The sequence below is a fragment of the Gekko japonicus genome, unplaced genomic scaffold (genome assembly GCF_001447785.1).
Source record: "Gekko japonicus isolate JY-2015 unplaced genomic scaffold, Gekko_japonicus_V1.1 scaffold368, whole genome shotgun sequence".
Classification (NCBI taxonomy): Eukaryota; Metazoa; Chordata; class Lepidosauria; order Squamata; family Gekkonidae; genus Gekko; species Gekko japonicus.
The window spans coordinates 458,619-471,434 of NW_015176462.1; the positions used below are offsets into that span (position 1 = coordinate 458,619).

At 44.9% G+C, this 12,816-nt stretch overlaps 1 protein-coding gene across 1 annotated transcript in view; it reads left to right on the forward strand.

The window, feature by feature from the left end:
* Window positions 1-8,627: 8,627 nt before the first annotated feature.
* Window positions 8,628-12,816, forward strand: part of CEP128 (centrosomal protein 128kDa) — a 334,110-nt gene continuing 329,921 nt past the window's right edge. The window contains exon 1 of the mRNA XM_015427028.1: window positions 8,628-8,692. The gene's annotated coding sequence lies outside the window, so the exon portion shown is untranslated. The remainder of the gene's footprint in view (window positions 8,693-12,816) is intronic.

A 12,816-nucleotide genomic window follows, 5' to 3' on the forward strand; every position in this document is an offset into this window, starting at 1 on the left:
ATTTGTGTCAAACAGATTGAAAATGTGTACAAGTCTATGGTTCTGAGAAACTTTGTAAGAAATGTTCCCCTGTTTCCAAAGGGGCATAAGAATGCAATTTGGACCATAAAAGATCTTACACTAACTTTAGTGGGGCTCAGATTTCACCACAAATATGTGCTTTTTAATTGTCATTTTTAAAGTTCCATAGTATTAATCTAAAAGCTTTTGTCTCCCCTCCCCAAGCAAATAACTTTTATTATTATCATATGTCAGCTATACCACCACAGCACCTTTTCATAAATGCTGTGCTAAGAACAGGTTGATCCTGATCTAAGCTGTGCTTGTGGTGAAACCTAAGCTGCTGAGCAGTTTATCCTGCAAGTCTGAGATCTGAGATGGAAACAAAATGTGCTCAGACCATTGCTGCTCACAACTTTTCAGGGCAAAGGGGCTTATTACAGTATTGAACAATTATACCCCCAGAATGTACTTTCCCGAAGAGTTCTACTTGCGCAATAATTGAGAGCCTTGTCATTCCAGATGGCTTAGTCTGTAGCAGCCAAATAAAGCAGCAGTCGAGGATACACACCTTCCTGTTCCCCCTTTGAGTCACAGAAGAGTCTATGGCAGGCCTGTAGCTACCGCAGGGCCCATGGGGCCCGTCTCCCCACGGTTTTTATGGGCCCCTCCCCCAATTTTCAGCTCCCCCTCCCTCACCCGCTCACCCCCCCTTTTTTTGTTCTCCCATTGACTCAAAAGGGTGCAGGTAGCAGTGGGACTTTGATTGCTACTATTTGGCTTCCTCCTCCGGCTGATTTCTCCTTTCTTTCTGGGCTGGTGCAGCAGCTGCTCTCCAGACCAGCTACGAGGTCTCTGCAGGAAGAGAAAGGGCGGCGAGTAGCTTTGCCTTGCCTCGCTTTGTATGCAGCTATGGAACTTCCATGTAGGGACCCGAGAAGGAGTCGGAAAGCCACAGTAAGGTGTCCGCGCTGCGGAAGGTCACAATGCTGGCATATATCTTGTCGCAATCTGACCGGAGAGAGGAAAGGGCTTTGCTTGAAGCTGGGGCGGGGCCGCGACTGCCTGCCTGTCAAGTGAAAATGAAGACAGGGGACTGACACCGAGAAAACCAGCGTGGTGCCCGGGAAGGAGTCCAGGTCGCAGGACTGTGGGGAGAGGAGGCAGCCGGTTCACAAGCAGCCCTTCCATGGCCCTTTGCTCCCCCCCTCCTGCAGCCACTGCCCAGAGAGGTCTGCCCACCGCCCCCCAGCCCCCCTGGGATCGTGCCAGAAACAGGCCCCCCAAGAAAAACACTGGCCCCTGAGCAAAAAGTTGTTAGCTACGGGGCTGGTCTATTTCCATGGTCGCATGAGCACTTTGTGCCAATATCATTGTGGTACCTTTGCGAATGTAAAGAGAACGATCAGATAACAACATCTGCCTTCTGTGCCCCTGTCGTCGGCACCCAGGTCTGGTCCATCCTGTAAGTAGAATTTGCTGGCACTGGGGAAAGTCCGGTCTTTACGAAGGCCAGCGCTTCCACCCTGCATCTCCTGACGTCTGAACCCCCCTGTTGCGAAGTCAAGATGCTTGGGAAGTCTGAACCTTCCCTTCCATTTCCACCTTTTTGTTTGTTTATTTGTTTTTATCAGGTAGCTATGTGCACATAAGTGCATGATCACCCCTAGCATTGTCAGTCACCATGGCCAAGTAGTCATTCTGGATCAGGAATCCCTGGGGGAGTTGATTTTGAACAAAGAATCCCCCCCAATCCTTATCTCCTGTTTCTGCATCAGAGTTGCTGTTTGAGAGCATCCCATGGTTGACACAAGGGTAAATGCACTGTAGTCAATAGGACTTTGTTGTTGTTGTTCAGTCGCACAGTCGAGTCCGACTCTTCGCGACCCCATGAACCAGCTCCCACCAGGCCTTCCGGTCTTCCACCGTCCTCTGAAGTTTGCTCAATTTCATGTTCGTGGCATCTATGACACTGTCTAACCATCTCATCCTTTGCCGTCCCCATCTTCTTTGACCTTCAATCTTACCCAGCATCAGGGTCTTCTCCAGTGAGTGCTCCCTTCTCATTTGGTGGCCAAAGTATTTGAGCTTCAGTTTCATTATCTGGCCTTCCAGGGAACAGTCAGGGTTGATTTCTTTGAGGATTGACTGATTTGTTCTTCTTGCAGTCCAAGGGACTCTCAAGAGTCTCCTCCAGCACCATAGTTCAAAAGAATCTATTCTTCGGCGCTCGGCCTTCCTTATAGTCCAACTCTCACAGCCATACATGACTACTGGGAATACCATTGCTTTGACCATGCGGACTTTTGTTGGCAGGGTGATGTCTCTACTTTTTATCATGCTGTTTAGGTTCGCCATCACTTTCCTCCCAAGGAAATCTTTTAATTTCATGGCTGCTGTCACAGTCTGCGGTGATCTGGGATCCCAGGAACGTGAAGTCTGTCACTACTTCCACGACTTCCCCTTCTATTTGCCAAGGAGTGATGGGGCCGGATGCCATGATCTTAGTTTTTTTGATGTTGAGCTTCAAGCCCACTTTTGCGCTCTCCTCTTTTACCCTGAGCAAGAGGCTCTTGAGGTCCTCTTCACTTTCTGCCATCAGAGTGGTATCGTCTCCACCTGAGCTTGAGTTTCAGTTTCATTATCTGGCCTTCCAGGGAACAGTCAGGGTTGATTTCTTTTAGGATTGACTGATTTGTTCTTCTTGCAGTCCAAGGGACTCTCAAGAGTCTTCTCCAGCACCATAGTTCAAAAGAAACTATTCTTCGGCGCTCGGCCTTCCTTATAGTCCAACTCTCGCAGCCAGTCAATAGGACTACTGTCATGTAAATCTGCACTTTAACCCCCCCCCCCACGTATTCCAAGGAACAGAGGCGAAGGGAAGGAGGCTGAGAGGGACCAGAGTACTTGGCAGAGGGATTGTGGAGCTGTCAAAAAGGAGCTGGAACTTCAGACACACACCCATGTGCATGGGTGGAAGACCAAACAAAACAAAACAGGATATTGCAACAATCTGAATGATCAACCATCGGGCGAGGGCGCAGTGAAGCCGATTCAGGGTGGGATGTCTGATCAAAACTTCCCTTAACTATTTAAACCGCTGCAAATAGAGGTGCAGCCAGATCATGCCAAGCCTCCAGTGTGGCTGTGGTTAGACTGGAAGCTTGGGGTGGTTTAGGGGTGGAGCAAATCTCTTTTCCAAGTGGAAATGGTGAATCTTGGTCAGACACCCCACCCTGAGGCACCTTTATATTGCACGGGGGCCACGGTGGATCGTTTACAGTGTTACAGCACATCTTCCATGTAGCGCGGTTCAAGTTATTTTTTAAAAAGTGTCCCTGGTGCATGGACATATGTGCACAAAAGAAGCGGCTCCTCCATCAGGAATTTCAGGAATTCCTTTCTGGACCCCCATTAACCTATTGGCTGTTGCCTAGGCTTATGCGTATCGTGGAGCGGGGGAAGACAAAACCCGCCTAGAACGAATTGGTGGGTTCAGACTGCCAATCTGTTTTATGTGCGTTCCCCCGTGTTCAGACATCTGCCCATGCAGAATGAATGCGTGGGGAGTTCCTGTGGTGGCTATTTATTCCGTATGCAACTCATCATATGACAGGGTGAGTACGACGAGGGAATGGCTGCCAGATGTGGCTGTGTGACCAAGCCCATTTAATCCAGAAGGGAACAGCAACTATAAGCCACCCTGAGTCTGCTTCGGTGGGGAGGGCGGGGTATAAATAAAATAATAAAATAAATAAATATTGGGCCAAACTGCTTATCTGACCGCAGCCCTTTAACTGATCTCATCCCTTTAACTGAGGTTTAGCAGGATGTTATTTACTAGATGAGGTTATTTACCACTGTGCTATGAAAAACTTCAACTTCAGTTGAAGACAGTTTCATTTAGGACTGCACTTGACCAATTTAGTTTTCATTCATTGGCAGTCCTAATTGGAGATTTTAAATTGCAGACGTTTATGTGTTTTTGATCATCATTGTTTTATTTATATTCTAAGCTGCCTTGAATTCTGCAGGATAGAAAGGGTAGCTAATAAATTTTTAAATCAATCAATCCCTGTTTGTCCTTTCCCCTATTTTCCTCCAGTGCATTTGTACATTGGATACCTATTTTACTCAGTGAGGAAGTGATGATTAGACTTTCCACTGAATTATATGTCCCCTTCCCCGATTTGCTCTTTACCACCTCTTATTAAAGCTGCCTTTAATTTTGAAAATCAGAGTGATGTTACATGCATCTGTGTGTAATGCCTAGAACCTGGCAAATATTCCATTTGTTGGTCATGTCTGTTGTTAGAACAGACATTCCTTCTGTCAGAGCAATCTTTTTAAACTGCTGTTCCAAATGATATATATGGATTGATTTAATTTATTGCAGAAGATCCATTTGTTTCTCCTCAAGGTAGTGCTTCATATCCTTCCAGCTGGCTGAGCCATTTATCCAACTGATTCTCGTTACTCTCCATAATTTTTAATTAACTTACATAAAAGATTGGCAAACTAGTTTCTGCCACTATCAAGGGAGCAGCTGATTAAGAGTTTAAATGTTTTTCAGAAGTGTACAACAAAATGCATCTAAACCAATTTCTTCTAGATACTTCTATTTCAAATCCATTTCCTCTTAATAAAGAAAAACTACAAAAATATTCCTGTAACAAGCCCATTTAATCTTTTGAGAAGTACCTTCTTACTGGCCATTGTCTGCCAGTGGATAAAGACTTTTTTGTTTCATTTGGCATTTTCTCAGTGATCCCTCCTTCCTGACCAATGCTTTAATTGTTGTTTTTATGTCTTTGTACATAAGAAGAGCCTGGCTCATTTGCCACATTGTCACCCACTCACCCAGTTTGTAGAAATCCTCTTTGAGCTCTTCACAGTCACCCTTGGTTTTCACCAGGGCTTTTTTTGTAGAAAAAGCCCAGCAGGAACTCATTAGCATAATAGGCCACACCCAACAGCATAAACTCATTAACATATTAGGCCACACCCTGATAGCACAGCTCATTAGCATGTTAGGCCACACCCCATGCCTTTCCTTGGCTTCCCCGGGCACTCTGCAGCTGCAGGGAGCTCGAGTAAGCCCCCCTTGAAGGGAAGGGAAGGCAGTTTAAACTGCCTTCCCTTGGCTTGCCCAGGTGCCCCATGGTTGCGGGGACCCTGGGCAAGCTGGCCCTTGGACAGGCCAGGGAAGGCACAGGGAGGCATTTAAATGCCTCCCCGATCCTTCCAGCCCCCCGGGTCCCCCACCTCGGAGTCACCGGGGGGGCGCTTTCCAGGCCTTCCCTCTGTAGCCATGCACACAGAGGTTTTGGCTGTAGTGGGCGTGGCCAACTCTGAAGTCAGCCGGAACTCCGTTCCTGTGCGTTCCTGCCCAAAAATAGCCCTGGTTTTCACCATCCTGAATCATATTTTAGTTCTGTTTTTCACTGTTGTAATGATGTATGTTGTTTTTGTGGGGGTTGATTTTAATGGTTTTAAAATGTGATTTTATCCTGTATGTTTCGTCAGCTGTCTTGGTGGCCCTTGCAAGGACAGAAAGTTGGGGTATAAATCTTGTAAAATTATATAATTAGAGGTAATACCTCAGTAAACTAGCATGTCTTTCATCTCCATAATCTAAAGTTCAGTTTCTTGCATCTCTGCTATAAATGAAGGCAGGAAAAGAATACCCACAGGACCTATAGAGGTAGCTGCTGCTTGACTGCGTCTAGTGAGTCTTTTAATTACCAAATAAAATTAAGTATTTTAATAAATAATTGTAATGATTTCAAGTTATATGTGTGTGTTTCTTTAAATGGTTGTTAAGTGTCAGAAGAAAAAGGGGGGTGAAAGAGGGAGATGAGTGAATGAGGTGATTGGTTGGTGACTGAGAGTGTGTGGATGGAGAGAGAGAAGGCAGAGTGTTCAGTTTGAAGTCTGCAAGCAGCTGTCAGTTGTGGTCAATCTACACAGAGTCTGAGAAGTAGTCTAATTAGAATCATATAGAAGTGCTATGAAAGGCTTTAAGATTCTAAAGGAGGAAGAAAATATACTTAAGGGGGCATATTAGGCAAAATCTAATATAGTCAGAGTATTTTAAGAGTGTGAGGGGGAAAAGCTGACAGAGACCAGAGTAAAAGGGAAAGATTCTACTAAGCAACTTAACAAAATATCTTGTAACCAATATGCTTCTTTTACCAATAAAGTTTTACCTTGTTTATTGTTAACTCAGAGTCTTATCCTCAGAACCACATAGTCCAATGAAGGAACCTTAGAGTTTGGCACAATACTGTGGGAAAGGTTAATTAAAGATTGGAATTAAATTCCTGGTGGCAGCGATAGATCCTTTGACTGAGAGAAAGAAACAACAAGAAATTTAAAACTGCATCACATCTAACCACTCAAAATAAGAGAGAGGTACTGTCACAATAATCGTTTCTATAATGCATACTGGTGTGTACCAGAGAGAGGGGCTTGCCTAATATTACCTTGTGAGCATTGCTCTCTCTAAGCTGTGGAGTCTTGTGAGCAAAAATTCTATGTTGTGAGCTACTGGCATTAAAGTTGTGAGTGAGCGATTTGGCTACAGCATAGATTAGTTTGCTCTGGAGCCTTCCTTCCTGATCTAAGACAAAATGTGTGAGCTGAAGACTAAAAACCTGTGACTCAGCTTAGAGGCAACACTACTTGCGAGTCTATGGAACTGACCAAAACACAACTGGATGACCTGTGGCATATAGACAGCCAACAATTACAGCACTCCAACATCTTAAGGTTGAAATCCCAGTGACACTTTCCTGGGAGTAAGCCCCATTGGATAGCATAAGACTTACTGCTGAGTAGACTTACTTAGGTTTGTGCCCTAAAATGAGGGCTTGCATATCTGATTATACAATAGACTCGGTGCTGCACTCAGGAACTCAGTTTTTTTTAGGAAGTCATGTTTAAGATCTCTCACATGAAAGCCTCTCATAGAATTGCCAGCCTCCAAGTGGTGGCTGGAGATGTCCTGGAATTACCACTGGCCTCCTGGTAAAAGAGATCTGAAAAGTACACAGACGGACGAGTGATTTCAGCTTAGCGTACTTTATTAGATCAAGGACAGGACAACCCTAGCCGGCTCTCAGGCCGGCTTATATCCCCGTAAATCTACCACCCAGAACACCCCCCCACTTCCCAATAGGTCCTAACTAGTGGCCAAGAGTCCCATAGGCTAGCCCTCTGGTTGGTGTGGGCTAGGATCCGCATCGTCCTTTGTTTATAGGAGCAAAGCTCAACGCTTGCTCTTGACCGCGTGGTGCCCAAGCTGACCACGCGGTCGGAACTTGATACATTGCAAGATCAGTTCCCCTGGAGAAAATGACTGCTTTGGAAGGTGGACTCTATGGCATTGTACCCCACTGAGGTCTCTCCCTCCTCAGGCACCACTCCCAAAGTCTCCAGTAATCCCACAACCCAGAGGCAGCAACCCTACTCTTTTATCACCGGTAAGTGTAGGGGACATTTTAAATGTGTTGCCTAAATCCAGGTGTGGGGATTTTTTTTTATTGTACTGCCCCCAAGTCAAAAGGTTATAAACCACCACTGTGTGCACCAATGTAATATGTGTGTGCACTGCACAGAGAGTCTTACAGATAGGGTTGGGAAACACCTGGAGATTTTGGGGGTAGAGCCTGAGGAGGGTAGGGCTTGGGAAGGGGAGGGACTTCAGTGGGGTGTAATGCCACAGAGTTCACCTTCCAAAGAGGCTGTTTTCTCCAGGTGAACTGATTGCTGTCATCTGGAGATCAGTTGTAATAGCGGGAGATCTCCAGCTACCACCTGGAGGAATGCAACCCTGCTAACAAGGTTCACTAGAGATCCTACCCTGTGCATTCTTCTTTAGCAACACACTGAGATTTATTTCTGAGTTTATTTATTCGTTCATTTATTTAATATATATCCCGCCCTCCCCGCCAAAGCAGGCTCAGGGCGGCTTACACAGTATAATAGCAAGAGAAAACAATTAGTTAAATAAATTGCAATAAAATAGATCTAAAACAATAAAGTGCTAGTGCGATATAATGATGGCGGGCATCGGACAGTCAGCTGGCAACATGGTCTGGGACCTATCACAGGCTATTCAGTTGGAATAATATTGATGTTAATATTGATGTGATGTTAGGTGATATGAAACACAGCATGATTCATATGTAATCACAGCATTTCCCAGTCTAAAAATCTATCTTGCACCCTATGGTTAGTAAATGTTGATTTCTAGGATTCCTTAGTTAAACTAGCTTTCTGCCAATGAGCTATCCAGCTATTTTTCCCCGCAAGGTGTCGCTATTGGAAGGACGTGCCTGGCCCTTTTAAGGAGTGGGCGCGGCCTGGCCTCCAGGACTACCGCTTTGCTCTAATACTGTTCCTTGGGGCGCGGGCGTGCGGCGCTTCAGGCCGTTCGTACAGCAGTTGTCGCGATACATCCTGGAAATTGTAGTCTCTCCTGCCCTTTATAGAGAGGGTGCTTTGGGTTTGTGAACTACGACTCCCACGATGCTGTGCGAAAGGGGACCCTGCCGCCGGTGAGGCCGCTCTCTCTCAGTGGCAGGGCGGCTAGTTCAAGTTGCCATAGCGGCGGGGCGAGTAGGGAGCTGGCTGGGTGCCGGACAGTTGGAGCAGGAGGCGTCGGTGAGGCATGTTTCGGCTATAAGAGGTGAGAAGGGGTGGGTTTGTCCCGTTGTAGAATCACTGGGCCTTGATGGGGAGAATAAGTTTGTGTGAATCTGGTATAGTCCTAATGAACTGCTGGGGCGATCTTACGCTGAGATCGTGTGAGTGTTCTTTGTAGTTTGGGGTACGGGCGTGGGGGTGGCTGCCTTACGTTTACATGTATGAAACCTGGTGGTGCAGGCTGATGTTGGATACTTTTAAAAACTGCACGTAAAGAATCTTATTATTAGTAGTACTGCGATTGCATACGTGTTCTCTCCCACTCCCGATATTGCAAATATAACTTTTTCCTTGGGCATGTATGACTCTTTCGGTAGAAGCCTAAGAATGCTGTCCAGCCACCTAGGCCCTCTGAACAGACCCGGGAAGGATTCTGAGTAGAATTTGTTTAGGATTGCTTTCCGGTCCCCTGTCACTGGGGAGTAACTTAACAGGACTTCCATTCTGGTTAAAGTTGCAATCCTGTGTTTGCTTACTCGGGGAGTAAAGCCCATTGGATGCCCTGTGAGTGATAACCTGGGCATGTGTATGTTTAGCCAGAGATAAGTTTGTTTAGGATTGTGAATTTTCACTGTTCCGTAGTCTTGGGGAACAAGATGTAAGCTGCGTGAGATGAGGAGTGCTACTGGCAATGTTCCTTCTAAGCTGTGGAGTCTTGTGAGCAAAAATTCTACTTTGTGAGCTACTGGCATTAAAGTTGTGAGCAAGTGATTTGGTTGCTGCATAAATTAGTTTGCTCTGGAGCCATCCTTCCTGAGCAAAGTAAAAAATGTGTGAGCTGGAGGCTAAAAAACTGTGAGCTAGCTCACACTAACTCAGCTTAGAGGGAACACTGGCTACTGATGCTGAAGCAATGGGGGTATAGGAGACAATAGGGTTTTCCAACACAGAAGTGATTGGTACACAACTGTTCAGTAATGTATGTGTGAGAATTTAAATGGATTGACACATTTGTAAATATTGCAGAAAGGGTGGCTTTTATAGGTAAAACTGAAATAACTGCATGGCATGAAAATATCTAATAGCCAGGATGACTTAATTGAAACCTCACATCCAAAGGCAGTAAACCTCTAGGAGGCAGTATCAGGGTGAGGTGTTGGCTCTCCAGAGCAGCTGTTGACCTCTGTGTGAAACAGGCTGCTGGACTAGGTGGACCACTGGTCTGATCTAGTAGGCACCTCTAATGATAATACTGAGTTGTGATTATATAGTAGTGATTGCCAATGCTGTAGTGTGGCCACAAGAATATAGCTAATGAAAGTGGGCTTTGGCTTTGATAGGCCTATTAGTCTCTGAAGTGCCACAAGACTTTGTTTGTTTTTGTGCTAGGGATCTGTCTGATTGTTCAGATGCTCCCCTTCCATTTATCAACAGTGTATCCCTGACAAATGGAGGTTTATATGCCGTGCTGCACTATCAGGGATTCTTTGGGGGAAGCCATGCCATTTCATGTGCCAGTCTATATAAGCTTTCAGTGTAAATATGTGTCTGGGTATGGAGCTGTACTGTTCTATTTTAAGAGGAAAGCCCCCTTAAAATTAAGGAGAAAGGATGAAATAAACTCTAGATGTTGTCTGATTTGGAACCAGAGCCCACTGGTTACCTGCATGAAAAATAAACTCCATGTTTTCACACATAGGAAAGCAGGGTGATGGGGGGGGGGGGGAAGCTAGACCAGTGAAATGATGTGACACAGACCTGGTGTTGGACCTTTCTAGTTGTGTGAGAGGCTAGGGTTTGCAGATTGTTTCACCATGTCCTTTTAGTTCTCCTATGACTGTGTACATACTTCTTGATGGTCTCACTTGAGAAATTCCGCTTTGCATTCTAGACCAGTCAATAGGGTTTAACTGCAACCAGTTTAAAACTAAAGCTACAACTTTTTCAGCCTTCAGTAGATTAGCAAGGGATGTTGTTGTTGGCAGAGTAATTAGCACAGCAATGGTACACAACCTGTTTAAAGAGTAGATAAAGGTTTATTTAGGAACTAACATACTTGATAGGAAAGAGGAGAGACAGAGATAGGCTCCTAATTACATATCTAGCTCAGAGAGAGGAGGAAGACTGAGTCGAACTTCTGAGAAGGAGGAGGAAATTGCCCTAAGAGCAGCAAATTGGAGAAAGACAAGGAATGACACTTAACAGGAGAGAGAAGGTCCTATCACTGTCCTATCTAATTGTCTTCCTTCAGGGTCATCTTTTCTTCTTCTTTGAATACCAGACATTGCCTTTTCCAACAGCTGTTAGATGTGAGTGCTTTCTGCAACACTCAGAAAGCCTTTACTACTCCAGAGTCCAACATAGGACTGATTTCAGTGTAACTTAAGCGAGGCAAAACTGCTAATTCATGTGACTGTTACTTACACAGTGGCTTGTTTAGGCTGCTATCGGTACAAAATGGCAACGTGTGCTTAATTGTCATGCTGGTATAACACCTGCCTGGTCTGCACATCTCTGGCATACTAATTAAGTGTGTGCGCAGGCCAATGAAAACAAGGCACTATGAGTGCAAAGGTGTGCAGTTAAGTTCTTTTGCTGTGCTGACGTTGCATTTAGATCAGGCCTTTGTTGTGTAACCAAGTGAGGCAACATAGAGGCTCAGCTGTGCATTGCAATCTGGTCACTGTTGTATAGCTGTCAGCACTGTGGCATGGTGCTGGTTTTTACATTTTCCCCTGGGTATGGTCAAAATGGAGTGCTAATGAGCAGATGACTGGGGTGCGTGGCATTTCTGATACAAGCCCTGTTCTTGTTTTATTTGTTATTTTATCTCAACATAGGGCTATACATGGGTTGCCGTGGTATGGTCCTGTTCAAGTCTCTCTCTTCCCCTTCATTTCCCAATAGCTATATGCTGTTTAATTACATAGAATAGTTTCATTACAGCTAAAACAAATACAAATGCCTGACCAAGATCTCAGTTTGACTCAATTTCCTTTTCCTGTCCCTTGCAGGCTGGAGTTGCGGCTTACCCCACCCCATTTCACAACTGTTCTTCCTATATTTATTCAGAGTAGTGTTTTTCCAAACTGTACTCTAGAAGAAGCTTACTGGTGGTAATGATAAGTTCCCTGAAAGGTAGTGTTCATTTGACTTTTCCCTGCAATATGCAAATGCATGGGTGTGTTCTGGACTCTTGGCATGCCTGGACTGATGAAGAGGCATAACAGACGTTTGAGTGCTTTACAGCATGACTGATGAAGAGGCATAAACTGATTGAGTGCTTTACAGCATGACTCAGAATCCTTCTGCAGTATTTAGAGATTCTATACTAGATGTCCATGGGTTCCTCTGCTGGGAAGTTGATATGGAAGGTATACCCTAAAAGTAGAAAGTTGGGGAAATGATGGTCCAGAGCATTTCGTCTTCCTTTGCCTTGAAGCTAGTTGGGAGCATGAGTTGGGAAAGTGGGTGAATATCAGTTTTTTTTAAAGAGGCTTTGCTTCATAGGGGTGAAAAGAACTGATAGGTAAAGGTTTCCCTTGCTCGAAAGCCAGTCGTATCTGACTCTAGGGGGCAATGTTCATTGCCGTTTCCAAGCCCAAGAGCCAGCGCTGTTCAAAGACTTCTCTCTTTTTTTTTTTTAATAAAGGTTTTATTGGCTCCCCTAAAAAGGGGAGGTATTTCACTTAAAAGAAAAAAAAGGAAGGGGTAGACAGTGGGAGAAAGAGAAAGCTGAGTGATATATAAACTGGTAAATTAAACTGTTAGTAATGTCCAATTAATCTTCTTGGGCTTCTTCTGTGTGTTGCCAAACTTCTTTTCTTAGTCCTGTTACATGTATTCTCTGTTAGTATGTTAGTAATGTTCCTTTGAGATTCTGTTAATAAAAAGGGTCTCTTCTGTGCACATTCAGAACCGCTTCTTTGCGAGCTGGGTACTTTTACTATCGCTGAAGTGGAGGAGCTTCCTCTGTTGTCTCTGTTGTCTTCTCCTTCCGGCTTGTTAGATCCTCCTTCGGGTTGTTGTTAATACTCTCAGTTCATGCACTATAAATCCTCTTCTTTTCATGCCATTACCGGAGGTCCCCAATTTTGAGAATGGTATTAATTTCATTTCGCTTTTATTTCCGCTCCCAAACTCTCTATTGGGTCCTCCTCGAAACTG